Source organism: Anopheles coluzzii, chromosome 3 (genome assembly GCF_943734685.1).
Source record: "Anopheles coluzzii chromosome 3, AcolN3, whole genome shotgun sequence".
Taxonomy (NCBI): Eukaryota; Metazoa; Arthropoda; class Insecta; order Diptera; family Culicidae; genus Anopheles; species Anopheles coluzzii.
The window spans coordinates 23295940-23316908 of record NC_064671.1 but is presented as its reverse complement, the minus strand read 5'-3'; the positions used below and the strand labels follow the sequence as shown (position 1 = coordinate 23316908).

The following is a 20969-nucleotide window of genomic DNA, read 5'->3' as shown; positions in this document are numbered from 1 at the left end:
GGAATGCGCAATCTCGGATTGCGCATATCCCAACCAAAGTGACAATTGCTCGAAATTGTTTTTCCATATCTCATCGATAAGTACTTGATATGATAAAACGGAAATTCAATCAAAGTCCCTTAAACTGCACCAGTTTAAGAGAATTTATAAAAAAAATCTTATGTAATCAATTGTGATGCGCCTTTTTCGTTGCTTTTTTCAAGACTCGTTCGGAAATGACGTTTCTATCGTTATAGTTGGTCATGTACTCATTTAATACTTAAATAATACAATATTTTTTTAAAATATTATCACACAAAATCAGCTTTTATTTTTCTTAAAAATCGTATTATAAATGTAAAATGAGATCAAGCCCTACCAGTATTAAACGGCTTTGAAGGCATGCAGAAGGCATTAAAGGCCTTAGTCGCCTTAGAAGGCGAATAAAGATTTCAACCGAAACTTTCACAGCTGTAACCGCTGTAATCCGTGCAAATCGATTAACCGGCAACCGTCCGGTCCCGAGCTACCCGGATAATCGACGTTCTACTGTAATTAAATGCCTTTGAAATATGTCATTGAAAAATTTCGCTTTTAATTTGAAATTTTAAATTGCAACTGTCAAAAGAAAACCTTACAAGCGTCTTCAGCACTGCGCTGTTGTAGTGTTCCCAGATATGAGCGTGAGATTCGATAGCACGATTTACTTGTTATGTTCTCTTGCGTTAAGCTCTGAGCTATTTCACTTTATTAAATATGGTCTGCATTATTCGGTTGTTAAAGACCAACCCGTTGAAAGGTATTATTATATCAAACTCATTTCGATAACTCTAATAAAAGGAGAAATGAGATACATATTTCTCCCATCCTGATAATGAAGGGTGAACATAGTGTGATTTTTATGTTTTTAAAAAAGGTATTATTTTAATTTTGCTTCACATTGATTTTGTTTATAACAATTTTAGCAAGAGAATATGAATTTAAAAAGAAATAAACACACAAAAAACATCATAAAAATCAAGATTTGAACACACGCTTTCTCGGTTCGGAACCAAAAGCGTTGTCACTGCTCTATTTGGCAGTTACATTAGTTAGGATGCAAAACCAGTATATAAACAAGCTAAGATGGCGGCAAGCTATCTGTTTTCGTTGAATCAAAAAGTTGAAAGATTTCGAAGAGATTCCGTTTCAGCCGTGAAAGTTTCGGTTGAAATTTTTATTCGCCTTCTAAGGCGACTAAGGCTTTAAATGCCTTCTGAATGCCTTCAAAGCCGTTTAATGCTGGTAGGGATCGCCGTTCTAGTTCTAGCGATGCATAACTTCAATGCGAAACCATACAACAGTACAGAGGAAATGAGAAAGCTCTCCGCCAAGCAGGAACCTCCCCTGGTTGGGTATCCCACCAACAGATGGCGCCTCCAGCTTTTTGCTATTTTTAGAATGCATGAGTCGTTTGCCGTCTGCTAAACAAAGTCTTTCTATATTCTGTTTAGGTTGAAGGCTTGAGTCGTTTAGAACCCGTTTAGTGGTCGTTTAGTGAATTTGTGGTTCTTGGACAGCACTATCTGCAGGGTAGACGATGGAACTTTAAGGCTTTTTAAGAATGAGTGCCGAACTTGGTTGAACTGTATAGTTTTTTTAATGCATGACATCGGTACAAGCTGGCTCTTGTCAAAGTGTCAAAGAAAGACGCCGTCTCGTGGTTTGTGCTCCAGTAAGATTATTTATTTGAAGTAATAATATTAAGTGACGTGGTTTTGACTTAACTGTAAAGTTTTTAAAATTCTGTGAACGTTATGAACATTTACAGTTCACAAATAAATATTCACATAAAGAAAACAAAACAATTGTTTTTTTTATTTCAATGATGACGTCTTGCTTGAAAATAAAACACAAAGAAAAATAATCCCTGGCACCGAGGCATAAGGAAGCTGCTTAGACGCTATTTAAAAGGATCACCTGGAACTTTTATGCTATTTCTCAACTGAAAAAGCCGAATTCAAGCAGCGATCTTTAGCTTGCCGAAATTGCCTGCTTAAGCAATTTTTTCAGCTATGTGTGTACGCCTCGTGTGACGTCCTTATGACAGATACGTACGTCGCGTGAGACAAGTAGCTCTGTTTGCAAAATTAAGTTTTTTCTGTCGCACGAGGCGTCGTCGCGTGCTAGGTTTTGTCTCTATTACGGACGTCACACGAGGCGTAAACTCAAAAAGTTTACGCTTGATTTGTATGGGAGAGCGTAAACTTCCTGTCAAAAGATTTCAGGGTTGTATGGCTGAAATTCAGTTTACGCCAAAGTTTACGCTTCGTGTGACGTCCGTATATGTCTTTCTGAACGGTTACCCGGCGCTCTAGCAACAAACGAACACGACATCGGACATGAAAGATGTATGGGATTTGACCATGCCCGACAGACAAAGAGAACGAAATTTTCAGGCGAGGGGTAAGTAGAAACACGCGGTGGGGGCCCGGCCCAAGATCGGATCCAAAGTCCGTTGTTTTGGGCTCGAAATTAAAAATGGCGAATGGAGCGCTACCACGGAGAGAATGCGCTCTCTTGCTTGCCTTTAAAATACACGAGGCGCTCTCGCTGTAAAGAACGCTCGCTCGCGCTGTTTCATCGTATTTTCCTCATACCCCTTCCTTCCCGTTTCTTTCGGCTTGCGCTGCGCTGAACTGGTACCCCCTCCCACTTGATTCCAGCGAATTGCGCTGCGCTGGACTGACACCCCCTCCCGCTCGTTTCTTTCGTAGCGCGCTGTGCGCTTCCCTTCATTCGGACTTGGTGCACCCGAATCAAAACAAAAACTTGAACACATCAAACTTGGTTTATATTTTATCACTTTTATTGCAAATAAAGGGGCATTTTCACACATAGCTTCACACAATCTTGCCACAAAATCACACACATTATTTATATAAAAAAAATCGCCGTATTTAAAATAGTCGCCTAACTGCATGGATACCGTTGTTGATGTTCAATACAGCAAACAAATATTAAAATGAAGCAACGCAAATCACACATTTAGGATAGATGATAAAAAATAAGCGCAGCTTCATTTCAATGTGCACAACACTTCAACACTTAGCGAAACTTCGATCGCCCGGGACTTAGGCTAACACGCGCGCAGCCTTTCACGGCGAACGCTTGAGCTGAACTGACGATTTCGTGTGGTGGCAAGAAGGGGAGCGCACAGAGGAACACTCGCTGCACTAGTGCGAGCGAGACACCGATACCCGCATGCCGCTGCGAGAAAACCAAACTGAGCGCGCAGGCTGAAAGTGAACGCACACATTCACACATGTGTAATTGTGTGAGTGCAAAAACTGTGTAGAAACCAAAACACGCTCGCGCCTCCGAGCAATTCCGCGAATTTCCAACCGTCTCCCCATGCTTCTACATGCCCCTCGCCTGAAAGTCGCACACTTTTTCATTCTCATTGCTAGTAGGGTGGTGTTATAAATGACAAGGTGAAGTTGTTCAGAGCAAAATGACATTTCTCGACTTGACATTTCTCTTCCGGTGGCTCCGGTATAAAAATCGGGGAGGGCTGGTGCGGGGTAATGAAATTTGTATGCAGAGAGTGACAGATGTCCCCCACAATGTCGCCCAGCAAAAGCGATAAATATCAACCTTCTAAACAGAGTGGCCAGATTATTTTTGCGGTTTTCGGTAGGCGCATCAAAATTTTATCGGTAGTTTTCGGTAGGAGTTTAAGATTATTTCGGTAGTTTTCGGTAGGCTTTGAAGTGTTGAGCGGGAGGGGGGGTTGTCGTAGATGGATGCTAATCTGTTCCATGAGGAACAGCACGAGAAAATAACATCTTTCATTTATTTAAAGGATATAGTTTAGATTTGGTTCATAGCGGTCACATGAGGCCGTTCTGAAGTGTTGGTTGGAAAATTGTACTAGGGAATTTAACCCAACAAATGATTGGGACGCTCTAGCAGCAATCGAACGCGATATCGAACATGAAAAATATATGGGGTTTTACATGTTCGATGTGATAACCCACAAATCGAACATGTGAACCCAAGTGCCACAAATCTACTAAACGACCACTAAACGCCTTCTAAACGACTCAAGCTCTCTACCTAAACGGAATATAGAAAGACTTCGTTTAGCAGACGGCAACCCAAGTGCCACAAATCCACTAAACGACCACTAAACGGCTTCTAAACGACTCAAGTTCTCTACCTAAACGGAATATAAAAAGACTTCGTTTAGCAGACGGCAAACGACTCGTGCATTCTAAAAATAGCAAAAAAGCTGATGGCGCTCTCTGTTGGTGGGATACCCCAACCAGTTGAGCTTCATCGCTTGGAGGAGAGCTTTCTCATTTCCTCTGTACTGTTGTATGGTTTCGCATTGAAGTTATGCATCGCTAGAACTAGAACGGCGATACGATTGTTTAAATACTAAACTCCAATGGAAACCACCAGCATTGTAGCAAGTGAGATTTGAGTAATGGTCGTTGGTGTTGATACCCACGTATCTTGACCACACGACCATTCATATAGATTTTTGCTCAGAAAGTTAGAAGGCTATATAGGTCATGATAAGATGAAACTTGTCGAAACACATTGCAAGAAAAGGATAGCAATATAATGATGAGTTGTAATACGCCATCTATTGATCAAACCAATGAAGCTGTGGAGCTTTCATTTTTTTTCTATGGATATTCAATTTTCCAGTCGTTTAAGCTTAATCTGTGGCACTTGGGAAGTCCTATACATTTTTCATGTTCGATCTCGTGTTCTATTGCTGCTAGAGCGCCGGGTTACATTATCTGTCAAATTGCATATAAAATTTTATCAGCGCGTTCGACTTCATGAAGTCGACACGGGCCTTAGTTGTCTCTGTTGAAGTTCTGGTTCTGGTTGCTAGTGATTTCCATATAGAGTTCAACTCATTAAGTGATTTGGGAAATGGTAATATGACTTTTTGGTCAGTATTACGAAAAAATCTGTGATTTTCGGTAGGATAAATGAAAAATCGGTAGTTTTAGGGGGCTAATCTGTGAATCGGTAGGCATATCAAAAATCGGTAGGAATACAGATAAATCGGTATTTCTGGTCACACTGCTTCTAAATACATTATCCTTGGGATTTGACATGTTTGTCTTGTTTGTTTGTTTTGTCTGACAGTATACCACCATATGATTTTATAGGTTTGTTTATAGGAGTCGGATGTCTTGTTCGACTGGTGCCAGAGCGCCGTCTTACCCGGTGCTCAAGCAACAATCTTGTTTGTATGTCTTGTTTGTTTGTGTCTGACAGTGCACCTCCATATGATTATATGGGTTTGTTCGTGTCGGAAGTCGTGTTCGATTGCTGCTAGAGCGCCGCCTTACCTTTCTAATAGACATACCCGCCAAGCAAAAGGCAGAGTTTTTTAAGGGCTTGCGAGGGCTCCCACGTACATCGAACATTTGCTGCGATAGTCAAGTGGGCAACCTCAAGGTGTGTTTATTAAGGAGGTGAATTGTTAGCGCGTTTTCCGGGCGCCATCATTGAGTATTGTTATGTCAAATCGCATACAATTTTCTATACCCCCCTCCAGCCCTCCCCGACTTTAATACCGGAGCCCCCAGTATTGTTATGTCAAGTCGTGAAATGTCAATTTGCTCTGAAGCACTTCACCTCCTAATATCCATACACCTTGGGGCAACCTGTTTTTTGTGCAGCTCTGTAGTGTCTAGTGGTGTTTTCGAAATTTATGTTTGTTCATGAACAGTGGTTAAACCTATAGTAATTGTTTAAAATAATATTCTACTAAATATATCAACTAATTTATTGATTGATTCAAGGTGAATTAATCATAAAACTAGCGGATTTTTTTAATTTTTATATGAATTTGACATTTCTTGGACCATTATCCGTGCAAATCGATAAACCGGCAACCGCCCGGTCACGAGCTGCTCGGATAATCGACGTTCCACTGTACTTGCAACCCTCCCAATGTTTGACGGGTAGCGACAACGTCGCACGCGACGACGGCTCGCGTGACAAAAAATAGCTCCCCTACCCGCAAATTTCCTTCTAAATGCCTTCTAATCGCCTTGTAATCGCCGGCGAATTGAAGGCGATCAGCAGTGCATTTAGTAGTAATTAAATGCCTTTGAAATATGTTAATGAAAAATTTCGACTTCAATTTGAAATTTTAAATTGCAACTGTCAAAAGAAAACCTTACAAGGGTCTTCAGCACTGCACTGTTGTAGTGTTCCCAGATATGAGCGTGAGATTCGATAGCACGATTTACGTGTTATGTTCTCTTGCGTTAAGCTCTGAGCTATTTCACTTTATTAAAGATGGTCTGCATTATTAGGTTGTCAAAGACCAACCCGTTGAAAGGTGTTATTATATCAAACTCATTTCGATAACTCTAATAAAAGGAGAAATGGGATACATATTTCTCCCATCCTGATAATGAACGGTGCCCCATATAGCCAGCTCGAACTTTATAGCTGATTTGAGGCTGTTAAACGAAAAATCGTTCCGATGTCGTACTTTGTGGCTGATTAAGAGATAGACGGTACTTTGCGGAACTAAGGACCTTTTTAACAGGCACACGGTACCCAAATAACCAAACTTCTAACCCACGTGGGTTTGTGGTGGTCGATTCAGTCGTTAACCCACCAAATTTTAGAACAATCGGAGCTGCCAGTTCCGATCCGATGTATTTATCCTGCCCACCCTTAACCCACCTTTTCCAAAAATGCTTTGAGGAAAAGTTTGGCCAAGGGTTGGCTAAGGTCAATATTTTAACTCCTCGATTGATTAAATTCATTCACTTACATCACTGCACTTCAACTTCAGCAATATTATTAGTCTATAAACTATGCACCAGCGAAATGGAAGAGTTCATTCGCAAGTAAACAAACACACATATTCACATATTACACATGAATGTTTTACAACAAACCAACTTAAACACTCACGTTTAATTGCTTCCTTTGCACAATTGAATAACATTTTAACACAGGTGAAACATGTTGAGCAAATAAATTGCCCGTGCATAAAAAACTGACTTCAACAACATTGAAGTGGCTGCTTCTGTGGCCATGTGGCTTAACCCACCAAACTGATAGTTTTTTAGCTTTGTTTGATGGAACTGGATTTTTAGTACAAGAAATTGGTGGCGTTTTCGGTATCTTGGTTATGGGTTAACTTCCCTTAAACGGCACCGGATATAGAAAAAAGTTTTTTTAAATCAACTGTGGTACGGCTTTTTCGTTACTTTCTTCTAGATTCACTCAGTAATGATGTTTCCTATCGATAAAGTTGATCATGTACCCATTTTATGCTTAACTAATACTCATTATATAGAATTTCGTCACATAACATTATCTTTTGTTTTTCATCAAAAAACCGTAGCTATGAATGAGAAACGTTCTCGACGGCATTGTCCATCGATAGTGGAATGTCTTATTTATGAACACACCAAATCTTTGCGCTTTCAACATACTGGATTACACACAAATCCAAAATTCTAGCCTATCGAGTACTAATCGAACAGAGGGGCCCTTTCCGTTTGAAACTCGTAGGCTGAAATTTCAGCCTGTCAGCTGTTTGCATTGTATAGCAGTTTTCGAGCAGCTATCTGAGGGAGTATAATATACAGGTGGGCTTATCCCAAGGTGTATGAATTTAGAAGCCTGATTTTTATCGCTTCTGCTTCTGAATGAAGATTTTAAGAGTGTTTTGAGTATTCGTCAAGCCTCCAGAAAGCTCGTTGGAGCAAAAGTTTTCACTCGTTCTGTCAAAAAGTGATATTCAAATTTGATTATAAAAATATGCTATGAGACCACCTGGACTACATACACTTTGATCCCAGATTCGATCACCTGATTTCTTTAATGCACCTTGGGATAAATGTAAACAAATCCGTGTTTTCGAGCAGGTACTCGAATCTAATTCTAGCTTTTAGGGTAAAATTTTCTAGACTGAAAATCGCAGGCTAGTTTTTTGTGTGGTTTTGTATGGATTGTTTACATGATTTCAGCCTCCAACTGTCAAACTCCATACAAAAAACTAACTAGAATCGTGAAGGCCCCCAGATATGGAAAAACACTTGGGTCACTTGGATCACTTGGGTTGGAATACCCGTCAAACATTGCGAGGGTTGCGAAAGATTTCATGTGCTCGAAATCTTATGGTATTTTAAAAAATCGTTGATTTTTATTCAAGAATTATTTTTTGTGCGGTAGTATTTGGCGAAAAGATCACTATTTAAATTTTTGTGGATTTTTTAAAATAAAATGTCAAAATTCAGGTGTTTAGTATGCTACAAATCGCACTGTTATAGCTGCTTTCGGGGTGCTTTAATTATAACTGCTAAAACTAGGGATGAAAAAATTACCAAGGCTCGCAAGCTCTTTAATGCGAGGGCTCTGGGGCAGTGAACTTGTATGGCGTATGAGCCCTCGCGCGCCCTCGCAAATCGCTGTCAATTGCATGGCGGGTATGCGCAATCCGAGATTGCGCATTGTTTATCGATATGGTAATATTTGACCTCGTTTCTATACAGACCTTGTTTCAGCCTATCAATTCTCAATAATGGCGCCCGGCAAACGTGTTAATAATTCATCTTTTAAATACATACATCTTGTGATCAGACGAACATACATGTTCATTTTGCAACATGTGTTCTCAAGTGCCGCGTGCGTTTTGTGCTGTGACCACTAATCCGGGTAAGTTTCGCATCTTTTTTCTAGAATAAATTAATGATCTCTGGAAAGATGTTTACTTTATAAAATATGAAAACTATTTAAATATCTTTTAAATTAATTAAGTTTGTATACCCTTCACATGTACGAACGCCTATCCGGGCCATACATTTTGTTAGGAAGAATGATGTTTCTCGTGGTTAAAAGCGTATATTTTTTGAACTACTTTTTACATTTGAATGAAAACTGTCTTGTAGGTTCATGGTAATGTTTTATTACATATCGTAGTAAAATTAGAATTTTAAAAATCATGTCAATGTTTTTTTCACTCTAAAAAGAGCTGTAACGCCAACACACAACCGGCTTTGCCGCATGTTTTGAGTGGATGCTTATGTCTTTTTCTTATCTTTCAAACGTTGTATTGAAGTTATATTTGATTGCTTGTTGTGTAACAATAGATTGAAAATAACTCTGAAATCATCTTGATTAAAATGGTGTCAACCACTACAAGCAAACGAAATAGAATTCGCTGGCCTAAACATACACATTCTAACTTTAGTTATAGTGTTACTGCCGACTAGTGATGGGCGTTTCGAGCGCACCAATGGCTCCGAAGCCCGTTCCGCAACCACGGCTCCGGAGCCGGCTTCGCACCAACAGCTCCGGAGCCGGCCACGAATCAATGGCTCCGGACCAACGGCTTAAAACTCATGTTCCAATAGAGCCAGCATTGCATGATAGTAGCGTAACAAACGAATTTATCTTCTCTCAAGTGTAGAAGCTAACACCGGATGTGATTTTGTGATTGTGAACAATGTTCAAAACTTATTGATTTTTAATTTTTTTGATAAATTCATTTTAAAGGCCGGGGGACACTATCCGTACTCGCTAGTGTAATTTCGATTTTCACTAGCGCATCTGACGGCGGCTGACCGAAGCATTTTACCAAACAATAAGGAGTTGCTTAAGAAAATATGTTATTTTTCCATATTTTTTAATTAATTCGGACGAAAACAGTTTTGCAAAAAGTAGATGCACATGCCCTGCACGCATTGCATTCATATTTCATGACAAAAAAAAGATGGAAAAACTACTTAATTTTGAGAACCAGCACGACCATTCCCTCGATGACCAAAAAAAGCTTCCACCAGCCGCCGCCAGATGCGCTAGTGAAAATCAAAGTTACATTTGCGAGTACGGACAATGTCCCCCCGGCCTTAACATTATTTACTCAGCTATTAACGGATCTTTCCGATTGTAACTTTATTGAAAAGGATATTTTTGTGCAATCTGTTAAAACCGTCTCCGGAGCCGTGGGTGCGGAGTCGTTGGTGCGGAGCCGGCTCCGGAGCCGCTCGAGCGGTGTCAGCTTTGAAGCAGTGGGTGCAGAGTCGGCTCCAAAATTGTCTGATGCCGGTGGGATACGGTTTAAAAAAAAATTATAAGCACGTCTTATAGATCGTCAACATATATTTTTATACAACAAAGCAAAATAACAAAAAAATTGTAAAACTTTTGAAAGAAACGTAAGTAAAACTTGGAAAAAGACATAAGCATCACCTCAAAACTCAAGACATAAGCAACGCCTGACCGGTTGGGGTGTTGGAGTGACAACATATTTTTGACTGAAAAAAAATCTTGATATGATTTTTTTATATTCTAATTTTATTACGAGTGTTATAAAACATTATTATGAACCTATAAGACAGTTTTCATTAAAATCTAACAAGTAATTCAAAATATATACGTTTTTAGCCACGAAAAACATCATTCTTCCATTAAGAATGTATGGCCTACACGGGTAGGCGGTAGAAGGCGGGTAGACGGATTAAGAACATGATCTTCGTTTGTTAGCGCTTCGTGATCTTAAATTATGCTATATAAGTCATGTCATCATTACCATATCAGCTCGTTTTCCTATTGAACTCTGAACAATCTTCTTCAGTAAGGGACTTGATTGTTTATTTGATCAATACTTCTATAACCTTCATCATTTTGATTGTAAATACGATTTTATACTGTTGTTTAGTATCATTATTATTGTGTGCATATGGAGAATGGACCACTTCCTTTCATTTTTTGGAGACTTCAATTTACTTGCTAATCTATTTGAGCGCAAAAAAATTCTCTTCTGATTGCGTTGTACTAAAATATTTTTCCTAGTTGGGTTCTTATTTTGGATATTGTTAGTGATGGGTCAAGTAGCACTTTTTACTGTGTGGTGCGGTGCTACCACATACAATTAAGTGTGCGGTGTTTTGGTGGTACCACTTTTGTGCAACAGCACAATTTTGTGGTACCGCACAATTTTGTGCAACCGCACGATTTTGTGCAACAGCACAATTTTGTGCAACCGCACAATTTTGTGCAACCGCACGATTTTGTGCAACAGCACAATTTTGTGGTACCGCACAGTTTTGTGGCACCGCACAGTTTTGTGGTACCACACAGTTTTGTGGTACCACACAGTTTTGTGCTATTTTGTGCTATAGTACAATTTTGTGCGCGCACTATTTTGTGCTAGAGCTACAGTTCGGTTTGTTACGACAAATTTTGCAAAAACAAAACATTTTCAAACACGTTTCTTTCATTCAAGCAATATGCAGTATAAACCATATGTAGTGATATAAAATCTTCTAACTACCCAAAAAGAATAATGTGGCTTGAATTTGTGTAGTTACTTGGAGTTTATTTCTTCTATGTTAACTCGGGCAGCGTTTCCTCTTAGATCGGACTTTTGTTAATAATCCTAAACCTCAACTTATCCTTAATTTATACTCACTCATTCGCGCCAAAATTCCTTAATCCTATTCCTCATTGGCTAATCCTAATTATCGCCTATTTTACTATTTCCTATTTCCTATCTTATGCTATTCTATTCTATCCTACGTGTAACCTTAATTGTAGATGTATGTGTGTAAATGTATATGTGTATAATTTAAACCTAGCTAGCTATAATTATTCTGTGCGCGTTTTGCCTATCTTGCAGGCGCTACACATACATTTAAATCATAACATTAATTTTGTTAATACTGTTAATACAACAACCACAAGAAATCGTGCCGAATCCGATCGTTGTGCAATCGAAGGCGAAAATTGTGTTATTAAATTGGACAGAGTAGCTTACACCATCTTACGTGTGAGCAAGTGGTAGACAGCGGTGTCTATTCAAAACGACTATTGTTATAAACAAGTGAACAGTTGTTTATTGGACTGGTAAACCCTATAATGCTCAGGTTGAAGAACGAATCCTCTGGCCATCCGCCCGCTCAATTTAGCCATATAACCCATCTTCCCAAGGTGTTGGGTTTCCCCGTGTACCCAAGCTCATATTATTGGAGAGATATGTTACCGTGCTGTCCTTAGACGGCACCAGAAATAGAGGAGAGCGATCTCCTTCTCTTTGCTGCCGTGCGAAGTACTGCCCGAATGCTATCGGTTACATCGGAAGCTGTCGGTTCCCAGAAAACACCCAACGGTCACCAGCACTCAGATATCCGCTGAGTTAGAAGCTGACTTGGAAGCTGAGTTGGTGAAATAATTCGGCACCCGAAGTAATCCGAAGCCGAAGCGAATCCGAGCGAAGGTCTTCACGAACCTTCGTTTTTTCTTCAGTGCTTTGCGTCGAGTCTTAATGACAAGGGCAACTGTTTTATTCCACCAGGAAACGTACTTTCTGCTAACTATACGCTTTATAAGAGGGATCCTAGTAAAGGCTGCGTTTGTTATTGTCGCTGTAAATCGGGTAAGGGAAGGGGGATCATCTAAGGGTGATGTGAATTGTCATATTTTGTATTTTACCCAGTCAGCCTCCTTATGTTGTCACCTGGGACGTTTTCGAATGCTGTGGGTTATTTGATGGCCATGGACAAAAGTGGGTGGTGATCACTGCCATGAGTAAACAGAAAAACTAGAAGCTATAGAAGAGGAGAGAGCACAAAAATCTATAATAGTACCTTGCCCCCAGTTTAGGTTCGGTTAATAAACTAAACTTCTTTGATGTTCATTTTTTCTACCGTTTCCGTGGCTATTAGGTGGTCGTGGACTGGAAACAGTTGCTGTATTATACCCAGAAGCTTTAAAGGACATTGTTCGACAAGCTTGCGGTAGGGCTTCGTTTTGTGCATTATTTCCTTGAATGCAGGACTCCGGGATTGTGGGCGATTTCTGTGCACATATCTAGGAAGCAGCGATTCTTGCTATTCTTAATTTCCCTCTTGAGATCAGATCTGGCTTTCACATATGTTTTCTACGTGCAGCACAGCATGCATCTCTGGTGCTCTTTATAGACTGGTTCCACCAATTTACCGAACGACGGATTTGGTTTGAATGTTTTTTTTTCCTTGGAATTGAGGCATCGGATGCCCTGGCCAGACCTATTTGCCAGGTCAGATGCACTTCCAACATCTGCAAAATCACCAAATGTAAGCGCTGCTTTAAACAGTTCTTTGTTGAAACAATGAGTTCTCCACCCTCACGTAGTATTATGTGATGCTAAAGCTTTGTCATCAATTTTTCCTTCAGTATAGCGAGCCATACCGTGGTCACTGAGATTGTAAGCTTCGCTGACTCGTGAGTTCAGGTTGTGAGTTAGTATTGCGCTACAAAAGGTGATATCTATAATAGATGACCTGCCGTGTCTATTGTATGTCAGAGTTGTGCTAGTATTGCATAGTACTACATCTAGCCGAGCTAGACTAAACAGCATTGTATCACCCCTGCTATTAGTGTGCTTGCTACTTCATTATACTGCTCAGGCGTTAAAGTCCTCTGCAACAACAACTGAACTCCGTCCCACTAACTCAGCATTAAGATAATCCAGCATGATGACAAATCAGTCATGCTCCCAGCTAACGGGAGCATAGCAACCACAAAAGTCGACTCCGTAAATTAAAGCGATGACAAGACTCTCAAATTTACTGGAGACCAAGCCTTGTACAGGAATTCTTTCCATGACCGAAATTGCTGGTGGTTTTGTGTGCGATCCAATTCATGGTGCGTGTGAGCGCCTGGTAAAGCACAGAATTAAACGCTACATCTCCTTTTTCTTCTGCTGCCACCACTTGCCACAAAATGTGCTGTGCTGCTTTGCAATGGTTAAGGTTGACTTGGATTACTTCCATGCTTTCCTTGTTAATGTGCACCCGTCCGTCCTATCCCGTCCTATCTGGTGAACATTTCTGCCTTCAGGGCAAGTGAGGAGCTTGGCTGGTTTGGTACAGCTGCGGGCTTTATGTACTTCTTCTCTACATTGAAGACTTAGTTTGGATCTATTCGGATCTTTGCAGTTTCACGACATGTGGTCATAATCCCAACGGTTGTAGCACCGTGTTGTGACTGGGAATATCTGTACGGGATAGATCGACCACCCAAGCTTTATTTTATTAGCTGCTTTCATTTTATTCATATTTTAATGTATGCGGTTTGGGTTCCATTAAATGCTGTGTTTAACCCCTATGAAAACATTACCAAGGTCGAACTGTTTCCTAAATAAGTAATCTACTTTCGTCACCTCCCAAATGTGATGACATGTGACAGTTGCTTCATTCTGAGAACTTATACTTGTCTCGTATCTCCCATAACTTTTTGTGGCAGATCTTTGAATTCAATATACATTTTATTTTGAAAAAAAAAATTAGAATTTTAACATTTTATTTTGAAAAAATCTACAAAAATTCTAAGACTGATCTTTTTGATAATTAACACTGCAGGAAAAATAATTACTGAAGAAAAAACAAAGATTATTGAAAATACCATAAGATTTCGAGCAGATGATACTCCTTGCAACCCTCGCAATGTTTGACGGGAAGCTTCTGCTTTGGGTCGCCTAGGAATTGGCTTAGAGGGAGGTTGGGTGTATTTTTGTGTGTGTGTGTGCTCAAAATTATTCATCATTTCGTTCTATTACAGATGAACGTTCGCCAACAAAACCCAAAACCCGCCAGCTCAAGCATCAATTGTAAGTATTATTATATAGCCCCAACCATCCGGGGTTTTGAATCATATAATATAATGGAATAAGTCAACAGTTAAGGGTATTGTTGCAAACCGATAGTGATACCGTATACCGTATACACCGTAACCGATGATGAGCTTAGTTGATCCTCCTACAAACATAGAGCGGGATATTTTTAACATGGTGTGCGTAAAAACCTACCCTACAATCAAAGAGAGAGAGAGAGAGAGAGCGATTTACAGGCGCGGGGAATGTACCCAAGTGACATTTTCTCGAAATTGTTTTCCCATATCTGCTCGATTAGTACTCGATATGCCTGAATTTGTAGATTTGTGTGTGATCGAGTGAGTTGAAAGCGCTAAGATTTGGTGAGTTCGTAAATTAGACTTTTTACTATCGATTGACGATGCCGTCGAGCTCATTTTACATTCGTAGCTTTGATTTTTTATGAAAAAACAAAAGCAAATTTTGTGTGTTGTTATTTTATAAAAAATCGATGTTATTTCAGTATAAAATGGCTACATGATCAACTATAACGATAGGAAACATCATTTCCGAGCGAATCTAAAAGAAAACAACGAAAAAGCCGCATCACAGTTAATTTTAGAGGCATTTTTCTAAATTCCCTTAAACTAGTGCAGTTTAAGGGAAGTTTAAGGCTCTTGTTTAAGGGAATTTGCTCGAATTCCCGATTATTCGTGCTCGAAAATGTCAATTGGGAAGAAACAAGGGGAAACGGTGTGAAACACTGGGAGGAGAGTGCGCGTTTTGGTTTCTACACAGTGTTGGCACTAACACAGTTACAAATGTGTAAATGTGTGCGTTTACTTTCGGCCAGCGCGCTAACGCCAGGACTCCACACAGCATAACACGGAGCGCAACATAACAACTGACAGCTGCCAAACGCTTCATAAAACGCTTTATTGCCGGTACCATGTTTTGAATATCCTTAGTAGGCCGCTCATTTTTCGTTGAAAAGCTACCAACCTACTGCGATGACCGATAGTTAATGAAACGCTTAACCTCCTTTCCCAAGCGTTTTCTCAAGCGTTTGGCAGCTGTCAGTTGTTATGTTGCGCTCCGTGTTATGCTCTGTGGAGTCCTGGCGTAAGATTTATCTGTTCGCAGAGGCGTCCTGGTATCGACGTCTCCTTTGCACTGCAGCCCTGAAAGTTCCTCTGGTTGCTCTCGTTCTTGCTACCACCCGAAATCGTCAGTACAGCTCAAGGATCCGCAGCGAGCAGCCGCGCGTGTGTCAGCCTAAGTCGTGAGCGTTTGGTGTAATAATTTTGTGAAGTGTTCAAGTGTAGCCGGTCTCGTTGTACAGTCGTCAACTCGTATGACTTAACGACAGGCTCATCATGGGTTCAAGCCCCAAATGGACCGTGCCGCCATACGTAGGACTGACCATCCTGCTATGGGAGAATATCAATAAGTCACTAAAAGCCAAGCCCACAAGTGGTACAGGCAGGCCTTGACCGGCAAAGGTTGTTGAGCCAAAAGAAGTTCAAGTGTTGTGCGCATTGAAATGAAGCTGCGCAATTGAATCGCAATGTATGTTATATACATCGCGCAGCTTTATTTCGTACCTTTTTTACAGTAATCAACGTGGGCCACTTCAACGTTTGCACCGATGGAGCGATCTATTTTAAAAGTAAAATATTGTGTGTCACCGTACGTAAATGTGTGAAATCATGTATTGTTAAGGTATAAAAGTTTAATTAAAGTGACGAAAAAAGACCTAAGTGTGTTTTTGTTTTTGTTTAGCTTTAGATAACCAAAAAATACGCAGCGAGTGTGAACGATCGCTGAACGAAAGAAACGCACACAGCGCAACATGAAAGAAATTAACACAAGCACACGAAAGGATGCTCGCGCATGGTCGCGAACATTGAGAGAGCGCGTCTTGTAGTTTGTATAGAAGCGGAAGAGTATCGTAGTAACGACCCCCACCCTAGGGCCAACCCTAAGCCTAGGAAATCTTGCGTCGGTTTAACTTTAGGTTATTACGCACACCATGTTAAAAATATCCCGCTCTTTGTCCGTAGGGTCTGTCACGGAGTCTCAATTTTACATGATAAATGATACATAGCTGTCTCGGCTAAATTATGACGTACCCGGGTTGGTGATTCTGGAATTCAGACATAAAAATTTGAACTTCATAAATTGAATTACGAATGAAAAATGTATAATTCTCATTTATTGAATACCAGTGAGCATATAGAGATCGGCATATTAACACACAATTGGAAGTCAATTCGGCAATAATAGCCAAAGATACGCGTTGATTTCAGTGATAGTGAAAAAGTTTCCTCGAGTGACATTTGCTCGAAATTGTTTTTCCATATCTGCTCGATTAGTACTCGATATGCCTGAAATTGTGGATTTGTGTGTGATCAAGTGTGTTGAGAGCGCTAAGATTTGGTGTGTTCGTAAATTAGACTTTCTTCTATCGATGAATGATGCTGTCGAGCTCATTTTACATTCATAGCTTTGGTATTTGATAAAAAACAAAAGCAAATTTTTTGTGAGGTTATTCTATAAAAAATCGATATTATTTCAGTATAAAATGGCTACATGACCAACTATAACGATAGGAAACATAATTTCCGATCTAATCTAGAAGAAAGCAACGAAAAACCGCATCACAGTTGATTTTACAGGACTTTTTTCTAAATTCCCTTAAACTGGTGCAGTTTAAGGGAAGTTTAAGGGTCCAGTTTAAGGGAATTTGCTCGAATTCCCGGTTATTCGTGCTCGAATATGTTAATTGGGTCAGTTTTGTTAGCAGAATCGCAATGACAATAACGCAGCACACTTGGGGGATAGAGTTCAGCACGCAGAGACAGAGAGAGAGAGTTTATTCAACTTAGCAACTTATTTTATACCCTACCTCCTGTCACTTGACATTATATTCATGCCAGATAGCATCACGCCTGACAGTGGTAAACCATTATGGTAAACCACACCAAGGCGTTTTAAAATGACAAGGTGAAGTTGTTCAGAGCAAAATGACATTTCTCGACTTGACATAACTGTTCCGAGGGCTTCGATATAAAAATCGGGGAGGGCTGGTGCGGTGTAATGAAATTTGTATGCAGAGAGTGACAAATGTCTCCCAAAATGTCGCCCAGCAAAAGCAAGGTGTGTTTATTAAGAAGGTGAATTATTAGCGGGTTTTCCGGGCGCCATCATTGAGTATTGTTATGTCAAATCGCATGCAATTTACTATACCCCCCTGCAGCCCTCCACGATTTTAAAACCGGAGCCCCCAGTATTGTTATGTCAAGTCGTGAAATGTCAATTTGCTCTGAAGCACTTCACCTCCTAATATCCATACACCTTGAGCAAAAGCGATAAAAATCAACCTTCTAAATACAGGTGGGGTCCCCGAGATACACTGTTAATGGGGACTGAAAACGGCAACGCAAAATACCGCGTATCTCGAATTTCCGCGTAAGTCGAATCTCGTGATTTACAGCTAAAATATCACTAATTGTTGTGGGCAGCCGTGCCGACCCCTGGACTTGCCGTGGCAGTTGCGCTGCCACCGGTCAACGTCCAGGGGGACGACAGTGTGTCACGCACACTGTCGCACACACTAAGCAGCGCAAGGCTTAGTGTGTGCCGAGCGCACAGTTAGAGTGTGTTAGTGAGCCGATCGAGCAGGAGCTCTCGGCAGGGGCGCTCGGTGCGGCTGGTGCGCGGCCACCGCACTTGTTATTTTAAAGTGTGTTGTATCAGTTATGTATCGTGTTTTATTATTTATTTTATATGTTGTTAATACGTGTAATAAAGTAGTGCAAGGTCCAAACACAACACTAATTTTCGTGTAATTTTGCAAGTAGGGGGTGGTTTTAGTCACTTTATGAATTATTTGATATGATTCTGACTAAATATAACAGTTTCAAAGCTTTTGGAATAGTTTTTAACATTCGATCAAAACGGACATTATTTGGCAACTTACAATTGATGTGTCAAATCAGTACAATTTGCTCAAAGAATTGTCAAATTTAGAAAACCGCGTATCTTCGAATCCGCGTATAAGAGTTACCGTGCATCTCGGGGACCGCCTGTACATTATCCTTGATTCCACACTAACACGGCTGCCAATTCTTTTAAATGAACCTCGCACGTCGAAATATCATCTGAATTTTTATCGGGGTGACTGTAAGTGCCTACCAAATCAACTTTTTGCACATCACGAGCACGAACATACCGCGTTGTTTTGTATTGATGTTCTGACTGACAGTCGATTTGACAGAATGAATTGATGCATTTTCTGTCTTTTGTTGTTTGCACTGATATTCAGTGAAACGACTAATTTGACATTGATTATACTGATTTTCATAAAAATATGTATTACTGAAATGCATTCAGTAAATTGTTTTTTTTTCCGAAAATCAGTACAAACATATAATTTATGCTGAAAATCAGTATAATATTCTTTTACTGAACCGTTTTAGTAAAAAAACATTACTGAAGCAAGATGAGAAAATTTGCTGTGTATATACAAAACAAATTAATGATTTTGCTTTTTTGCAAGCTTTCCTCCAAACAGGATAAAAAGGATTTGATCCGACTTGTATCGGGGCACCCCATGCTCTGGCAGACCAATGACAACTATTATAATAATAGGAAACAGACTGCCGGAGCATGGGGGGAAATAGCCAGGCATCTGGCGACCACCGTGGCCAGATGCCAGAAAGTTTGGCACCAGCTCCGGTACAAGTACCGAGCAATAAGGATACGTGAGCTGGCATCGAATAAAGAAACAGTATGTAAGTAAGAGTTTTCTAGACGCGCTATAAATTTATCTAATAAAACACATTAAATCTTGCTTATATTTATTGATTATAATTTCAGATCCCCCTACGCCTCCTAAGTGGCACTGCTATAGGCCAATGAGCTTTCTGCGGGAGACAGTAGATGAGTCGCTGGGAAAAAAGGTGTGGTATGTAGATAAAACAGTTTAATTTCTGTAAAAACGCAAACAACTCATTATTTCCTTTTTTTCTTTTTTTGTAGATAGAACGTTCATAAACAAATGTGATGGGGCCTCCAATTGCCTCTTCTACGCGGCGACCCACAGCAGAATAGGAGAGCGCCGCAGCGGAGAGAAGGCAAGAGATTGCATTTGGAGGCGCCCATTTTGAACGAATCTGCTGATGCCGAGTGAGGGTAAGGAATGCACATATTTCATACAGGGTTTTTCAATTAAGTTTAGACTAGCGGCATGCTTTTTTTTTGAATCGTCGCAATAGGTCTCACTATAGAGCGTTACTTTTTCATTCTATAGTGAGACGATGTTGGCGAATGAGTTGTTGTTAGGAATGGATAACTTGGATAATGTTTGTACCTTTGGTCCTGTACAAAGTGTATGAGAACCAGGTGGTTTCAAAGGCTGTTTTTATGACAAAATTTTAACGTCATTTTTAGACAGAATGGGTGAAATCTTTTCCTCCAACAAGCTTTCTGGCGACTTGCAGAATATACAAACAATCTTAGAATCTTCGTTCTTTTCACTGAAAAAATTACAAAAACACATATCATATTTCTTTTTGTTTTGTTATCAAATCAAATCTGAACGGAATAAAATCCATTTTTGTGTTCAAATAACACCTTGATGAGGAGACCAATGTGTACTAGGCAACAGTGCAAACCGTTTCTATTTAATTTTAATTCATTCATTCTGTCAGAATATGAATTTTTGTTGGCAAAACTAGTTGTTAATTTGTATGGTAAATTTGTATAAGTTGTCAAAGTGTACGAGACCATCTGGTCTAAATACACTTTGATTCTGACTGTAATTTGCATTGTTCTTTTCTCTAACACTAAATACTAAGACGGCGCGTTGCATTTCGTTGCACAATCGATGTAGTTGCCGCGATCGCTGGAAAGTAACGCTGATCAGCCTTTGAGGCCCTTCACGATTCTAGTCAGTTTTTCGTATGGCACACGCAAAACTAGCCTGCAATTTTCAGTCTAGATTATTCTAGCCTCAAAGCTAGAATTAGATTCGAGTACCTGCTCGAAAAATGACAAAACAAGGTGGTGTTTACATTTGTCCCAAGGTGTATTAAGAGATCTGGTGATGGAATCCAGAATAAAAGTGTATGTAGTCCAGGTCTCATAGCATGTTTTTTTTAACCAAATTTCAATATCACTTTTTGACAAGATGGATGAAAACTTTTGTACAAACATGATTTCTGGAGGCTTGACGAATACTCTAAACGCTCTTGAAATCTTCATTCAGAAATAGAAGCGATAAAAATCAGCCTTCTAAATTCATACACCTTGGGATAAGCCCATTATACCCACTTAGAAAACTGCTATACAATGCAAACAGCTGACAGGCTGA

The 20969-nt window shown here is 39.9% G+C and overlaps 1 long non-coding RNA gene across 2 annotated transcripts in view; it reads left to right on the top strand.

The window, feature by feature from the left end:
- Positions 1 to 19358, top strand: part of LOC125907509 (uncharacterized) — a 90726-nt gene extending 71368 nt beyond the window's left edge. Inside the window, exons 1-3 of one of the 2 annotated variants that reach the window (XR_007452732.1) lie at positions 8551 to 8676; positions 14563 to 14611; positions 19155 to 19358. This is a non-coding gene — a long non-coding RNA (uncharacterized LOC125907509). Of the gene's footprint in view, positions 1 to 8550; positions 8677 to 14562; positions 14612 to 19154 lie in introns of those variants that run through there. The other variant, XR_007452733.1, reaches the window with a different exon arrangement.
- Positions 19359 to 20969: the final 1611 nt, after the last annotated feature.